Source organism: Pinus tabuliformis, chromosome X (genome assembly GCF_031772625.1).
Source record: "Pinus tabuliformis cultivar Carrire ecotype Pingquan chromosome X, CPIR1, whole genome shotgun sequence".
In the NCBI taxonomy this organism is placed as follows: domain Eukaryota; kingdom Viridiplantae; phylum Streptophyta; class Pinopsida; order Pinales; family Pinaceae; genus Pinus; species Pinus tabuliformis.
This window is the reverse complement of record NC_142308.1, coordinates 1354525448-1354543535: the sequence shown is the minus strand read 5'-3', so window position 1 is coordinate 1354543535 and position 18088 is coordinate 1354525448.

Below are 18088 nucleotides of genomic sequence, written 5' to 3'. Positions count from 1 at the left end.
TTTCCTCTTGTTTGCATAAATTCTCCCATTCTTGATTGTATTTAGTAGCCTGATCATTTCTGGCTTCATCGAAGCCATCTGTGATAAGGGCTTGGTTGAGTTCCTGCATTTTTCCCTCCACAACTTTTTTAGCCTAAAAAATGTTCCCATATTCGTTCTTAATCTAATCTTTGAGATAGAGCTTGATATGTTTTACTCTTTTGTGAAGAAGGAACATCCTTCTGTCTTGAATGTTCAAATCCTTTAACCACCACTTGGCTATGTTGTTGATTAAATCTGCAAGGGAAAGCCAGATGTTTTCAAATCAAAAAAGGTCTATTCCGGGGAGTACCAATACTCTCCACCTCCAGATGAACCAGCCAGTGATCAGAGCCTCCAAAGGGGAGAATTCTTGTTGATATTTCCTTGTCATTGAACATAAGGTCTTCTGAAATCACGAATCTGTCTAATTTTGAAGCCACCTGAGACTATCCTCCTATTTTGTTGTTCCAGGTAAATATGCCATTACCCGTTACAATATCCACTAACCTCATAGTATCTATAAAAGTCTAAAACTTCAAAGAGTCTTTATTTAGAACTCTAGTTCCACCCTTTTTCTTCGAAAGTTATCTGATCATGTTGAAATCACCTCCCAAAATCCAAGGAATGTTTGAATGTCTATCTCTGAGGCTCTCTAGAGAATCTAGAAATTTGAGTTTACCCTCCAGTCTTTGGGGGCCATAAACATTTGTAACTAGGTAGGCTTCCTTATCTCCTACAGGCTATATGATGACTAATAAATATTCTCTAGATGCCTCAACATCTAAGATGTCTATTTTCTTTTGGATTCTAAAGGGTGAGTATACCTCCTACTGTATTCTCTACTTTGACTTCCGGAAACTCATAACGGTTGAGCCATTTGCTATGAATCTCTTTTTATTTTTTGTATGGAACATTTAGATTCCTAGATGAAGATCACATCCAGTGCTGTTTATTTCATTCTATGAATAATCAGTCTCTGTTTTCTTTTACTACCAAGTCCTCTAATATTCCAAGAAGTAAACTTCATTATTAAATATTGGTAAAAGAGTAGCTAGTTAGGTCTTTCATCTTACCTGAGTCTATCATTAGCTTTCCACATTCCATCAATAGCTTGTTCTGCCTTTTTCGGCCTCTTTTCTTTCCTGGGTTTCTGGATGCTAATCCAGGTGTGGTTTTCATTGTTTTAACCCCTTCCCTATTATGCTTTTCCTTATTTCTTTGCCTATTTGGCCCTTTGTTTTGGGTTCTCCATATAAATAACTGCTGGACTCTGCTAAACTCTTCTGGAGGTAAAGAGTCTATCCCTTCTTTGGTTCCTTGAATCAAGAAATCCTCCAGATCTAGATTTTCTTTTTCAAGAATCTCCTGAAGTTCTTGGTCCTCCGTTTCCATCTTGCTTTGGGTCATCTCATGATCCATTTCTGTTTCTGCATCACTCACCATCGTTTCTTTCTGCTGATTTTTATCTGGTGTTTGCTCCTTGTTCTCTTCTTTCCCTTCCTCCATTAAACATTCTCCCTTCATCTAGTCTACAGTAGTGATACCTTCCTCCCCTTCCAGGACTTGGAACCTATTTTGACTGACTTTTTTTCCATCATATTTTTGTATCTTTGACCCCCTCTTGCTTCCTTTTCCTTTGCTTGCCACTTTGTGAAAGCTTTCAGAGTCTTTCATTGTGGTAGTTTTACTCTTATTTTCTATTTTACTGAGAGGGTAGTCCCTGAATAGGTGCCCATGCTCATGGCATTTGCGACATCTGAATGGAATATGTTTGTAGTCCATAGTTTGCACCCATTCTTCATCAAACACTTCTAAGATTACCTCATCGGGTAGAGCTCCAGAGAGATCCATCTCCACACATATTCTAGCAAAGGAAGTGTACTTTCCTTTCATGGTGGCCTCAGAAGCTTTGACAAAACGTCCTAACTTGTTTGCTATGGCTGATAAGGATTCTGTTTGCTAATAATCAAGAGGAAAAGAATAGAGTCTTACCCAAATTGGGACCAAAGTAAAGGTCTCATGTTCTGGGACAAAATTCATGATCCAAGGTCTCATATAGAGACTCGCTACAGCATAAAAGTAGGGCCCGCCTTTGAAAATTCCATCCTTGTCTTCGATGTTTGCAAATACCATTGTGAAGAAACCCTTTGACTCAAGGTGTAGGTCAATGCTTCCTTTTGGTTTCCAATGATATTTTATCCACATTTGTAAGGATTTTTCAGTGGGCCATAAACCCATGAATTTACAAATGATAGCATAAGTTTGCATATGGTCCCTTTGCGCCTTCATAGCAGGCTCATTTAAAACAACTCTGGGAATAACAACAACTTTGGGTTTACATGGACCCATGTGTGCTTTGTTTTTTTTCCTTGTTCCTTGTCTTCTTCCTCATTTTCTTTAGTGATGATGTTCTCCTTTGACTTTTGTCCATCTTATTCCTCTTCACTGTTCCTGTTCCTTCCCTTTGCAGAGCTTCTGTCATATTCCATTGGTTTTTTGCCCCTGCTGGTCACAACCTGTTTGAAGGAGGGAGTGGAGCTCCCTCCTTTTCGCCCTTCCATGGAGAATTTTCCCTGCAACATCCCTGAAACCCTAGTTTACTCTGCCTCCATCGCGGTCATCGCCTTTCCTCTCTTTGTTATGCTTGTATTCCATCCATTATTATTATTATATTAACATATATTTTTACGAAATTTATTTAATATGTATTTTCATTTTAACTATTATTATCAAATAAGTGCTAACAAGTAGCAAGTACCTTCCGTTAGTCTAAATATAGCTAATTGGACTTTGAACAAATGATAGGCCATGAGCTGATTAATTAAAGTCTTCATAAAAAAATAGAAATGTGAAAATGTTGTGCTAAAGTGGTGCTTTTGTATGAGAAACTTGTTTTTCACAACCATTTGTCTCCTACAAAGTTCACTGGAATTGTACATGATTATATAGCATTGAATGTGTTATCACTGAAAAAATTTCAAAGAAATGGGTAATGTAAGGAAGATTTTCTCTTGGTCACTTTCGTGTTCCTTTCATGCATAAGAAGCACTTGGCAAAGCTCAGGGTCAGCATACATCAAAGTTTTCCATTTCAACTCAAGTAAGGCAGTTAGCACTCAAGAAGAAGAATGTAGCTTTAAGGAAGTCAAAAAAGAAACTGATGTCTACCAACCTTGAGATTACCAAATTCAAGGAAAGGGATTACTTACAAGGTATAAACATCAAGCAAAGGAAAAACAAGGACAAGAAGGACATTCATGAACTCTAAACTCTATGTTATGAAAATGGTCATTATCTCATAGTTAGTATTGATTCATAATGCTCCGGGAGCCATTAAAGAATTTTTGTCTTAGCACAAGTATTTGAGCAGGGTGTATGGTTGATTTAATGCATTTCATGTGGTTAAAGAGACAACATGGTCAGCAGAAGGATTTCAAGACAAGCATAAGAATGAAACTCTAAAAATGAGGAACTTTGTCTCCTTATTTTTACTAGTCAGCTTCTAGAAGAGTTTCTGAACATTTGAAAACTCATCTCTGAAAAGTGAAAGAGGTTTTAATTCCTAAGATACTGAAGTACAAAAACCTCTTCCATTTTCCTCAAATTCATTATGAGCTGAGAGAAATTAATGACCAAAGTTGCGCTACGAAACTGCTGTAGGTGCAGTTTTTCATCTTCTGTTTTACACCTGTTTTTCAAAGACACATTCTGGGCAGCTGGAGTAGTGTTTCAAAAAACAAAAAGAGGTTTTTGTTCAGCATGGATTGGTTCACAAAAGCCTCCTTCAGTTTTTCCAAATACGTTTTTTGTGAGAAGTTATGAGCTCTGTCCCAAGCCCTATTTTTCAGCCAGAATAGAAGCTTATATCTCATGTCATCTTCACTTACCATCATATTGGCAATGCAAGAAAAAGGAAGCAAGGCATCATGATTTAGTTCTAGAAAGGGGTTGGGAAATCAATCTAGATCAACTTCATACAATTGCAGACAGCAACACAGTGGCAATGGTTGTTATCAAACTTGCGCTACGAAACTGCTGTAGGTGCAAGTTTTCCACAGGCATATTTCTCTGTTTGACACCTGTTTTTCAAAGAAGTATTCTGGACGGTAGGAAAGGTGTTTCAAAAAACCAAGAGAGGTTTTTGTTAAGCATGGATTGGTTCACAAAAGCCTCCTTCATTTTTTCCAAATACATTTTTTATGAGAAGTTATGAGCTCTGTCCCAAGACCTATTTTTCAGCCAGAAACAGAGCAAGGGACAGTCTCCTAGTTTCTAGGAACACCAAAAGGATGAGTCATCAAGGGCCAGCTGGAAGGTTATGAGCACCATCAAATTCGACTTCATGGAGTTTTAGGTGTCAAAGAATGTTTTAAATGTTTAGATAAGGTTGTTGTAATCATGATAAGGAGATACACTCCTAGTTGTATTAGGTCTCTAGGACTGCTAGTTAGGTGTCATTTGCATTTAATAGTTAGTTTTGAGTGTCATTAGGTGTCAGGTCAGGTAGAATTCGAATTTTCCTCATCCTAGAAGAGGAATCTAAGTGGTGTAAAGAGCTCTATATATAGCAGAAGAGCTGATGTACAAGGGGTTGGAAAATGTTAGAGAAAAAGACTACTTTTGTAAATGATATGCAGGGATTGATATATACAGAAGCAGTTGGACTTTTCTGAAGCTGAGATTCTTAGTGTACTTCAGTGAGATTCATCTTTTATCTTTGAAACGCTTTACTTCCATAGTATTAATGCTTACTTCTCAGGATTCATGAAGGATTTTTTATGTTCAGAATATGTGATGTTGTCCTTTCCTTAATTCTTACAGTGGTATGGATGTATAATCACTCAGAATTCACTGAATGTGCTCTGACTTCCTGTATACATGCATAAACTGTGTGGTCCCATATGAGTTTATGTTCTGAATGTTTAAACGCTGAATGCCCTGACTTCCATGTAGGTATTAAACTCTGATCTATCACTTTAAATTCTTTCCTTTTGAATACCTTGATGTATCATTACTCAGAATTCATGCCCACATGCTCTGACTCCTATGAACTTCAAGTTATTGAGACTTTCTTGAATGTGTCACTCTTTCATTGAAGTATATACAAGCCTCAGTTTTATAAGAAGAGCCATTTGTTATCCTTATCTCTGTCACTGACTCCATAGCCCAATGGTAGCAAGTCTCCATCTTCCAATCTACAAACATATAAAATCACAAACCATAGAGTTAGCCATCTATCCATATCTTTAATCAATATCATTAACCCTTTGAGAGAGCCCTCTCAGGCTAAGGAGGCTAAGCCTTAGCTAAAAGATTGGTTTGAAATAGTTACACTGAGATAGTCTGATCAGCAGCCTATCAGGGTCCTATTTTGGTGATAACATAATGCAATTGTGTTTGAGGCAATGAAGACAAGGGAATATGGAACAAAATTTAATGTTATCTCTCAAATGCATCGTGTTTTAAACATGACTACTTTCTCTTGTACATGATTACATAGCATTGAATGCAATTGTGTTTGAAGCAATGAAGACAAGGGACTATGGAACAAAATTTATTGTTATCTCTCAAATGCGTTGTGTTTTAAACATGACTGCTCTCTCTTGCATAGTAAAATGGAGTTGGGACGATCTATAATTTGTGATTTAGTATTAAAATATTTTTTAAATTAATTTTTAAAGACATATTAATTAATATTTATGAATAATATGCAATGACAATTGTTTTACAATTAATTTGGGAAATAAATTATAACTAACACAATTATATAGATTAAATCACTAGTAACTTGTTGATGCCCCGAAAATCGGGTCGACAACAAGGGGGATACCCGCCGGGTCCAGACCTTGGTTGGCAGGTCCTTATCCATTCGGTATAGCGGGTCCGACTGGGGATAATGGGACCAGTTTCCCAATCTATGTGTGTGTGTGTAGAATTTGATGTTGCTGATCTAACAGTTCCTATCTAAGCTATTCTAATTCAAACTTTTAATCTAATTCTATGCTATTGTAATCTAATAAACAACACATCTAAATCTATACTAACCCGGGATGTAATTCTTCTATTATGCGATCTAAAGAGATTTCAAATAACAACTGGTAATAAAGCTCATTCAGCAATTATAAGAAATGAAATCAATCAAGATGAACCACTTCGCATAAAAAGTTAGACGAAACAGTTGTGAACAACATATCGCATAATGAGCTATTCATACATTAGGCATAAATAAATAGCTATCACTGTACAAAAGTGCCAAATGATAACTCAAGCATTCATGCAATAATACATAAGCAACTAAAAACTGTATATCACTTTAACATATAAGAAGAAATGGTCAAGAGATAAAAGTACCATTTATGACTAGTCCTACTCATAAGCTTCAAGCAACAATGATTTATCTCTCCTTGCTTTAACATCCACTAAGAGTACAAAAGTGCAACATCAGTAGCAGATATCAAATGCAAACATCAACAAATCTTGATCCATTCATTCACCAAAACCTCCTCTAAGGGTGCAAAAGTGCATGTTATGAGGACAAGTTTTTGATAAATTTCTGGACCCTTCTCTAAATGCATGAGAAGGGTTTAAATACTACTAACTAAATAACTTAATTACACAGATTCAGGATACGGTTTAAATGACCGCCCTTTTTCTAAGCAAAACTATTTCTAAAAATTAAATCTAATATCTAACTATTTCTGCATTTGCTCCTTAATGTTGCGAGCATTCAATATTTGCCTGGGCAGAGTCGGCTGACTGTCTTCCGCTTTTGGTTGAGCTAAGAAAACAAAAATGGTAAGAGTTGGCACCATCTTTATAGCAAAATCAATGATATACTCGAGAGTCATCCTCTGGCTATGTGGATTTACTGTGTATGTCCAGTAATAATCCAAGTTCCACTTGGTTAATTGTCGAATTGCTTCTTCTTTCAGCTTTATGTTTCCAATTTGTTCTTTACCATCTCTTTCTTGCGTTTTTCGGGCTTACAAGTGACTGAGTAGTTAGAGGCTTTGCTTTTTGAGCAATTTTCTCAGCGATGCGCGATTAGTGCTAGGTGCTAATCGCGCATCGTAAACTGCCTCCGTTCTTTGATCCGGGCCTCTCTGATGCGTTTTTCGCCTTTAGCGCCTTTTCCTTCACCGGGTATAAGCTTCAAAATTGTAAAAATACTGCTTTCGTGAGCTTCTAACCTTGAGCATTAAACCGCCTGTTGATATCAGCATTGTTCAGTTACTCATTCAACCATGGTTGTGAATGAAAGATCTGTAATGGCTAGCTCAGTAGCGTTCTGTGAATCTGCGGCTCTGTTGCATGCAGTATCCATTTATGATGGCATATTTTCTCTGTCTCTGAGCATTGGAACTGTACCCTTTTCCTTCATGGCTACCTGCACATTGCTTTGTGTTGTTTCTGTTTTTCGTTCCTGCAGTTCACACATGAAGAGAGAGTAATGATAATAAAAATCGACAAGAAATCTTTAAGCTCTACGGGTGTACAAAAACATGCCACCTGATGTGAATTGACTCTTCGAAAAACACAAAATTGTCTTTCATTAACAACTGGCGTATCGTTCATTAATTATCATTAAAGCACGTATCCAGTTCTTGGTTTATGGAAAGCTTTTCTTGAATGTTGAGTCGGGGAAAAGCTGCGATGGAACGTTTCTGCGATTCGCATCACAGCATCGCAGTATCGCATTATCGCATTACCACAAATTACATTAAGATGTGTTATCGCAGGGTTGCTCGATCGTGCTTATCGCAAGATCGCGGATCGCAGTATCGCACTATCGCAAGATCGCGGATCGCAGTATCGCACTATCGCAAGATCGCAGATCATTACAATTGTTAAATGATTATGTGTTTTTCATGCGACATTGCGATATGCGATATCGCATATCGGATATCGGCGATTTTTTTTAAGGTTTTCCAATGTGAGCATTTCTTAATGCATGCGATGCGATGGAATTCGCGTCGCACCTTCGCAGTTTATCATTTTTACTCATAAGGAAAAGTCCTATCATTCTTCGCGCGATGCGATGTTTTCTTAAGGAGTAAAATACATGAGCCTTAATTGAATTTTTGAATTTTTTTTTACTAAGGGTCCCCACTTACCTAGTGTTATTGCTAATACTAAATAAGGAGGGGGGTTGTTGGTGGCCACAACAATTGGCGATTCACTTGGAAGAACCAGTTATCTCTACTTTTCTATTGAATTTTTCAAACTTCCAAAACAGAAAAATTTTCAGAAAATTAAACTTTATTATGGAAAGATAAAGTACATTATGCTCTAAACTGTCAATGATATTTTGTTTCAACCATTTTCTACTTTGACTATTTGCTTCCTCAGGCTAGTCCTTGTATTTACATTAGCCATTACTTGGTCTTGTAAAGATAAAACAAAGTCTCCTCTGTAAAACAATTTTAAATATGCTCATTTGTCGTAGATAGAGCCTCTGCTGCCAGCAGGCGTTTATAGCCTCGACAGGGTTACCTGTTACCTAGCAATGATCCTGTATCCTACTTAAGGTGACCTACAACTTTCAAAGAAAAATCCATATCCACACTTAATGCTTTGATTTTCTTTTTATTCTTAAAGAACAAGGTCTTGGTTTGGTAGCCAAATTATGACACAGTCATTCACTTGATTTATAACTTTGTTGAACAAGCTGGCTCGTGATGAGACCCCTTGTCTTTTGATTGCAACAATCTTGAGTCATTGCCCTGTTGTGGTGTACAGTATTGGCAAAGTCAGCAAGTTATAATATCTGTGATGATGATAAGCCGGCTCATGATGAGACCTCTTATTCTTCAAGATAAAGTGTATCCTTGGGTTATTCCTCTAAAAGTTGCGATTTTCCTTAGCAAGGAGGAAGTCATTGTATCCTTAAGATAGCTCTGGACGACAATAATAGAGTTTTTGGAAACAGCTGTTCTACAGAGAATCTTTATTTTGTTATTGATACCTTTCATTGTACTGAGATAAAACAATTTCTTCACTAAAGGTTTCTTTCATCAAATTTTTGAAGTTGGAACTAGTATCATATCTAAGCTAAAGTTTTTAACTGTATCCATCAATAATAAAGATCAGTTTTCCAAAAGATTTGCTATTTATACAAGCGAAAAGTTCAAAATCTGAAAGAGAATTGGTGTCTTTTAGTAATTGTCAAATGTAACCACTCACAACTGGTTTTATTATGAAAAAGAAATACAACTATTCTACAAAAATAGAAGAATATTCTTCTATGGAAAATATTTCTTGAGAATTTGTCCATTAACAGGCAAAGGATCCCTTTTACCTGCTAAATCCTGTAATACAAACGTTGATGGACCTACGGCTTCTACAATCTGAAAAGGACCAAGCCACATCCTTTGAAATTTTGTATGTTTGCCCTTTTCTTCATGAGCCTTGTCCCACTTTAAAACTAAATCTTCCATCTGAAAATCTTTTCTGGTCATTATGTTTGAATCAAAAGAGGATTTTACTAGTGCTTGATGATGAGCATGCGTTTTCCTAGCTTGTTCTCGTTGTTCTTCTAATTTAATTATTTCCATTTGTCTTTGCTGTAAGGAGGAAGTGGGTACTTCATCAATGTATTGTACTAAAGACAAAGAGGGAATTGCTAAGTGAGTCGGAAGAACCACTTCTTTCCCATAAACTAAATTAAAGGGAGAAGTGCTGATAGAAGCTTTTTGCGTTATCCGATCTGCCCATAAAGCATATATCAAAGCCTTGTGCCAATTTTTATGATTTTGATCAATTGTTCTTTTAATAATCCTGAATAGGTTTTTATTTGTTGACTCAGCTAACCCATTACCTTGTGGGTAGTAATTTGCTGAATATTTAAGTTTGAATCCTCTTTTAAGTGCAAATTCAGTCATTGCATTTCCAGAAAAGTATGATGCATTATCAAACATTAAAGCGGACGACAATCCAAACCTGGTGATTATAAATTGTTCTATGAACTCAATGATATTTTCAGAATTAGCCGTCTTGAGTGGAACTGCTTCTACCCACTTAGTAAAATAATCTGTTGCTGTGAGGATGTATCTATGCTTCTTAGAAGAGTGAGGAACGATCTCACCTATTATGTCCAAACCCCACTGACCGAAAGGTTGCGCGATGTTTACCGGCTGTAGTGGTAGGGACGGCTTCTTTTGTCTTCCAGCAGTAGTTTGGCAGACTTGACATCTTCTCACGTAACTGTGCGAGTCTTTAAACAACGTGGGCCAGTAACATCCTGCGCGTAAGATTTTATGAGTAGCATCTCCAGCATAATGTCTACCTACCAGCCCATCGTGGATTTCCTACAAAACTTTTTCAGCTTCAGCTTTCTCAAGACACCTAATAAGAACAGAATCATAATTTTTCCTAAAAAGAATATCATTTATGAGCTGATATTGTTTAGCTTTCAGCCTTAGAGCTCTTTTCTTAGTCTAATCAAGGTGTGAAGGAGCATACCCATTCTTAAGATAATAAATGATATCAGCATGTAATGATTCTGCATCGTTTAGGCTTACCTCACACATTTGTACCTCTTCAGATGGAATTTTAGAAATTTGCGATGCTCCAGCCAGTATTTTGCAGAAGCCTTGACCTCTTACAATGTTTGCTGGTTTGATCTCAATGTCATATTCCTGTAAGGCAGTAACACAATTGGCCCTTTTCTCACCCACATCCTTCTGTACCAGAAGATTCCTTACCGCTGGAAACAGTACTATGATCTTAGTATGTGTTTTAAGTAAGAAAGGTCTGAAGTATTTGACCGCTTTGAAAACAGCATAAGCCTATTTCTCCACGTTTGAATAATTTAGTTTAGCACCCTGCAAATTTGAGCTAAAAAACGCAATTGGGGCTTCCACTTTTTCTTGATTTGCTTGAGTTAGAATCGCAGCATATGACTTATCTGAGGCAAATGTGTATAAAATAAAAGGCTCTGAAAAATTAGGAGTTGCTAAAGATGGAGCATTAATAATAGCTTGTTTGATCGTTAAATGCTTCATGTTCATCTTGACCCCATTTAAAATTTGAATTCTTTTTAATCATGGTTTGCAAAGGAAACACGATTCGTGAAAAATCTGGGACGAATCTCTTTACAAAGTTCATCTGACCAAGGAAAGATTGCATGGCTTTTTTGTTATGAGGTAGGGGTATTTCAGAAATTTCTTTGATTCTGTCGGGATCAATGTGAATACCGGATTTTGACACTATGAATCCTAGAAGTTTCCCTTCACTTAGCGCGAAAAAAGATTTCTTTGGGTTAAGTGAAATTCCATACCTTAAACACCGTTGAAAGATTTGTTTCAGGTCTTTGAGATGGTTGCTTTGCTTCTTCGAGTACACTGCTATATCATCCAAATAAATTACTACAGATTTATTGACTAAACCTTTAAATGCGATGTCCATGGCTCTCTGAAATGTGTCACCAGCATTAATCAAACCAAATGGCATCTTCCGATATGTGTATGTGCCCCATTTAGTTCGGAATGTGGTTTTCAACTGATCATGAGCATGTACCAACACTTGATTGTATCCTGAAAATCCATCCAAGAAAGACATTAATTATGAGCCCGCCACTGCCTGCATTATCTGTTCCATAGGTGGTAGAGGACAGGCTTTGTTAAGGTTCCGAAAGTCAATGAAAATCCTAATATCTCCATTTTTCTTTCTAACAGGTACCATATTGGAGACCCATTTGGAATGTCTAACGGGAAAGATTATCCTGGCTTTCAATAACTTATTGAGCTCAGTTTTTATCTGATTTTCTAAATTGGGGTGGATCTTTCTCAGCTTTTGTTGGACAGGTTTTTCATTATCGATCTTGGGAATAGTATGCTGGATGATGGAAGTGTCGTATGTTTTCAGCTCATCATAATTCCAAGCAAAAACATTTTTATATTGTCTCAAAAGACGAATATATGCTAGTTTCTCTTCAAGGGCTAGGCCGAGGCCTAGATTAATGTTTTGTGGTTTAGCATCGGTCCCTAGGTTTACTAATTCGTAGTTCAAGGTTGAACTTTGGAGTTTTGAATTGGTAGACCTCTTAAACCGATCTTTCAAATCGTACAAGTCTTCTAACTTGACCACTGACTTAGGTATAACATTATTAGTGCTATTTTGTTGCAATTGTTGATCGTGCTAGTCTTCGTCAATTATTTGATTGGAGTAGGATCATTCAGACGTGAGGAAATTTACGATATCATGATCATCATTGAATACTCTCCAATTTGTGATGTTGTCAGGAATGGATGGTCTAAAGATTAATTCTATTGAGAATCTATCTGGACTAAAATCTTCGGACGGAACAAGCTTAGAAGCTACGTTAGCCAAAAGGTCTGCACTTGTGTTTTGGAGTCTGGGCATTGAAGATATATTAAACTCTATGAAATGCTCAGTCAGATATTGTACTAAGGATTGATAATGTTTTAAATGACCTGATAAGCAATGTATAGTGTTACGTACCTGTTTAACCACAATCTCAGAGTCTCCAAAAACTTGAAGATGCTTGACGTCTAACCCGATTGCTTTATATAGGCCTTGAACCAAAGCCTCGTATTCTGCTGTATTGTTTGTGTAATCGAATTTGAGTCTGCATGTGAGCATGATTTTATCTCCTTCTGGACTAATCAGAACGCATCCTGCTCCTTCTCCTTCATTAGATCTAGAACCATCAAAAAATAATTTCCAAAACAAAGATTTATTTACAGGTTTATCTAAAAAATTGATACATCTTGAACTATCAGTTCGAGAAAAATTTTCGACTTGGGACAAAACAGAGTGTTCTAAATAGGGTGACGCATGAGCATTGAAATTGCCGAGGAAAGAATCTACCAAGTAATTTCCAATAATGCTGCTGTTATACGCTACTGGTTCATTTTCTCCCTCTAACTCCGTTACTATGTACTTCTGGTGTAGCTCTCGTTCAACTTTTATTTGATTCGGTTTACGGTTGTAAGACAGCCACATGTGCGACCAGTCGGTTGTGAAGAATCCATGGAGTTTTTCTGACCAATCCCTGCTAAGAATTAAGCCATAGAATTCTGGGATATCGGCAACTAGAATGTCAATAACCTGATATACTTTCGGGTTGGATGACAACCTTATGGTTACTTGATTTAGTTCGCCAATCACTTCGACTTGAGATTGATCTAGCTGAACTATGCGCACTGCGGATTTCTGTGGTTGAACATTTAACTTGGCACATATAGATTTGGGTAAAATATTCGATGAAGCACCGGAATCTACCAAACAATTGTGCACATTTTTATTGAAGATTTCGTAAGTAAGGAGAAATGGGGGGGTGTGAGATCTTGATCTTCCTCCAATTAGGGAGATGTCATTTGGATCAATCTTATTGATCGCATTAGTTGGAGGTCTTCCCATGTTATGGGAAGCTTGAGAAAGTACAGCGGCAGGCAAAGGTGCAACTGGCACGGCATGTAATTCTTTCATCATTATCTTCTGTTGATGTTTCAACTTGCTCAGTTCATAAAGGGTGATGTTAGCCCTAGCTTTCTTCATGTCTTCAATAATATTGTACTCCATTTCATCCGACACTATCAGTGTTTTAGATGGAGTCGTTTCATCTGTTTGGACTGGGCTGGTTTGAGTCGCTTTAGATATCGTTTTCTTTGTCGTGACTTTATTCTTTATTGTAGATCTTGCGCCATTCGGCTTAGGGATAGTTTGGGGACGATCAAGTTGGTTTTTGCTTCGTGTGCTAACTGGAAATACTTCTTGATATTCTTCTTGTGGGAGGATGAAATCCCACATTCCTTGTAATTCAACAACTTCTTCGTCATCAGTCTGCCCTTCAGTGGCAATTTCCTCTTCTTCTTCCTCGGATTCAACATTTGAAATGGCATTGGGTGGCTTTGCATCCATTGAAGGACCTCTTTTAAAAGCTCTGTAGGGCTTTTCTGAAGAAGTTTCCGCTACTTGCTTTTTTATGTCAACCATTTCATTGGACATGGTCTTTAGAACTTTCTGCAATCCTTCCAAATCGAATGGATCTTTTGCTTGTTTCTTCTTGGAGTCTTCCTTGAAGGTGACCATTTTGGATTTACGTTCCTCTATAGCGGATCTCTTTTCCAGGGCTATTATTCGTTTCTCTACTGCTATCGCTTCTTTCATGTTATCAGCTAAGGTTATTTTATTTTCCCTATCCACGAAGATTGCTATGTTCGATGGTAGAGCGGTGATATACCATTCACATCGTACTTCTTCGCTGGGTTGGGAAGCAGTAGGAATTTTGTTGAACCATAAATTGAAATCCTTGATAGGCTCTCTAGTTTCAGCTTTAAGATTGGATAGGTCATTGATTAACGTTGTCGTAGACCTGTCATCACCAAACTTGGTTAGGAATTGGTCCTGGAAGATGTCCCAACTTGTGATGGATCCAGAGGGTAATGAAAAGTACCATGACCTGGCTGTTCCTTGCAGTGTATAAGGAAAAAGCCGAACAACAACATCTTCATTAGTAACCCCATTGAGATTAATGGAAAGCATGAAGTTGTTTATGTGCTCTTCTGCTAGCATGCCTACCTTGGGATTTAATTTAGGCAGCCATTTCTCAGGATGGGCCGATATTTGACTCAAGGGTGCAGGCATTAATACTTTCCCAGGGTTATTCCATGGAGACTGAGCCATTGTTGAACTGCTAACAGAGGAAAGTGCAGAAGATGATCCCTGTGACTGGGAGGATGAGGATACTACGATTGTAGATGATTGAAGAGGGGTTGTGGGGGTTCCAGTGGACGGATGGACGATGATTTGGAGTGGATGGTTGACTTCGCGGTGAAGTAGTTGAGATGGACGATGTTGACGAAAGAGTCTCGCTGTCGGACTCTTGCGGTGATTTCCTTGCTCTCTTCCTGGTGGGAAGAGGTAATTCGGTTGGCTGGACGCCAAGCTTTTCACTCTTTAGCCTAGTCAGGGGATGAACAGGGTTGTACTGCGAAGTCACGCTGCCTTGAGATTTATCAGACCTCTGAGGAGAAATGGAAAATCGCTGAATTTTGTGAATTACGGATTCGACTTCAGGAAGTTCAACGGTAGATTGTTCTGAAATATCAGGGTGTGTAGCAGCGGTTGATACTCGAGCGACTTCTGACTCTGGATTTAAATGTAATGGAGAAGTCGGGGGAGATGATGAGGGCGATTTACTCTCAGAATGGTATTCAGATTTGGATTTACTTGCCATTCATAGTTCAGGCCCTCCTTCTAGCGCCAAATATGTTGAAGCCCCGAAAATCGGGTTGACAACAAGGGGGATACCTGCCCGATCCAGACCTTGGTTGGCAACTCCTTATCCATTTGGTATAGCTGGTCCAACTGGGGATAATGGGACCAGTTTCCCAATCTATGTGTGTGTGTGTAGAATTTGATGTTGCTGATCTAACAGTTCCTATCTAAGCTATTCTAATTCAAACTTTTAATCTAATTCTATGCTATTGTAATGTAATAAACAACACATCTAAATCTATACTAACCTGGGACGTAATTCTTCTATTATGCGATCTAAAGAGATTACAAATAACAACTGGTAATAAAGATCATTCAGAAATTATAAGAAAGGAAATCAATCAAGATGAACCACTTCGCATAAAAAGTTAGACGAAACAGTTGTGAACAACATATCGCATAATGAGCTATTCATACATTAGGCATAAATAAATAGCTATCACCATACAAAAGTGCCAAATGATAACTCAAGCATTCATGCAATAATACCTAAACAACTAAAAACTGTATATCACTTTAACATATAAGCAGAAATGGTCAAGAGATAAAAGTACCATTTATGACTAGTCCTACTCATAAGCTTCAAGCAACAATGATTTATCTCTCCTTGCTTTAACATCCACTAAGAGTACAAAAGTGCAACATCAGTAGCAGATATCAAATGCAAACATCAACAAATCTTGATCCATTCATTCACCAAAACCTCCTCTGAGGGTGCAAAAGTGCATGTTCTGAGGACAAGTTTTTGATAAATTTCTGGACCCTTCTCTAAATGCATGAGAAGAGTTTAAATACTACTAACTAAATAACTTAATTACACAGATTCAGGATACGGTTTAAATGACCGCCCTTTTTCTAAGAAAAACTATTTCTAAAAATTAAATCTAATATCTAACTATTTCTGCATTTGCTCCTTAATGTTGCGAGCATTTAGTATTTGCCTGGGTAGAGTCGGCTGACTGTCTTCCGCTTTTGGTTGAGCTAAGAAAACAGAAATGGTAAGAGCTGGCACCATCTTTTCAGCAAAATTGATGATATACTCGAGAGTCATCCTCTGGCTATGTGGATTTACTGTGTATGTCTAGTAATAATCCAAGTTCCACTTGGTTAATCCTCGAATTGCTTCTTCTTTCAGCTTTATGTTTCCAGTTTGTTCTTTACCATCGCTTTCTTGCGTTTTCCGGGCTTACAAGTGACTGAGCAGTTAGAGGCTTTTCTTTTGGAGCAATTTTCTCAGCGATGCACGATTAGTGCTAGGCGCTAATTGTGCATCGGAAACTACCTCCGTTCTTTGATCCGGGCCTCTATGATGCGTTAGCGCTAATCGTGCATCGGAAACTGCCTCCGTTCTTTGATCTGGGCCTCTATGATGTGTTTTCCGCCTTTAGCGCCTTTTCCTTCACCGGGTATAAGCTTCAAAATTGTAAAAATATTGCTTTCGTAAGCTTCTGACCTTGAGCGTTAAACCGCCTGTTGATATCAGCATTGTTCAGTTACTCATTCAACCATGGTTGTGAATGAAAGGTTTGCAATGGCTAGCTCAGCAGCGCTTTGTGAATCTGCGGCTCTGTTGCATGCGGTATCCGTTTATGATGGCATCTTTTCTCTGTCTCTGAGCATTGGAACTTTACCCTTTTCCTTCATGGCTACCTGCACATTGCTTTGTGTTGTTTCTGTTTTTCGTTCCTGCAGTTCACACATGAAGAGAGAGTAATGATAATAAAAATTGACAAGAAAGCTTTAAGCTCTACGGATGTACAAAAACATGCCACCTGATGTGAACTGAATCTTCGAAAAACACAAAACCGTCTTTCATTAACAACTGGCATATCGTTCATTAATTATCATTAAAGCGCGTATCCAGTTCTTGGTTTATGGAAAGCTTTTCTTGAATGTTGAGCTGGGGAAAATCTACGATGGAACGTTTCTGCGATTCACATTGCAGCATCGCAGTATTGCATTATCGCATTACCGCAAATTTCATTAAGATGTGTTATCGCAGGGTTGCTTGATCGCGCTTATCGCAAGATCGCGGATCGCAGTATCGCACTATCGCAAGATCGCGGATCGCAGTATCGCACTATCGCAAGATCGCAGATCGTTACAATTGTTAAATGATTATGTGTTTTTCATGCGACGTTGCGATATGCGATATCGCATATCGGATATCGACGATTTTTTTTTAAGGTTTTCCAATGTGAGCGTTTCTTAATGCATGCGATGCGATGCAATTCGCGTCGCACCTTCACAGTTTATCATTTTTACTCATAAGGAAATGTCCTATCATTCTTCGCGCGATGTGATGTTTTCTTAAGGAGTAAAATACATGAGCCTTAATTGAATTTTTGAATTTTTTTTACTAAGGGTCCCCACTTACCTAGTGTTATTGCTAATACTAAATAAGGATGGGGGTTGTTGGTGACCACAACATAACTATAGATAGATATCAAAAAACTTTGTTTCTAATCAAAATACTTAGCTCCTAAAACATTTCATATTTCCAAAATTTAAAAAGTAATTAAAAAAATTTAAATATTGATATAAATAAAATATATCACTCTTTTCAAATATTTTCCAAATATTATAAGTTTGTCTATGATTTATGATTTAGTATTAAATTGGTTGAATTTAATACATTCACTTTGAATGAAACGAGGAATAGAATTCACACATTGAATTTTTGCATGCTAACTGAGACCAATCTTCTGTGTTTGGTGTGAGGAAGGATGCTGAAACAACTTTAACAAACCAATTGAAACAAATGAGAAATTGAATACTAACCTCACAATAAATGCTAAACAATCTCCTGTTCTGAAGGGACTTGT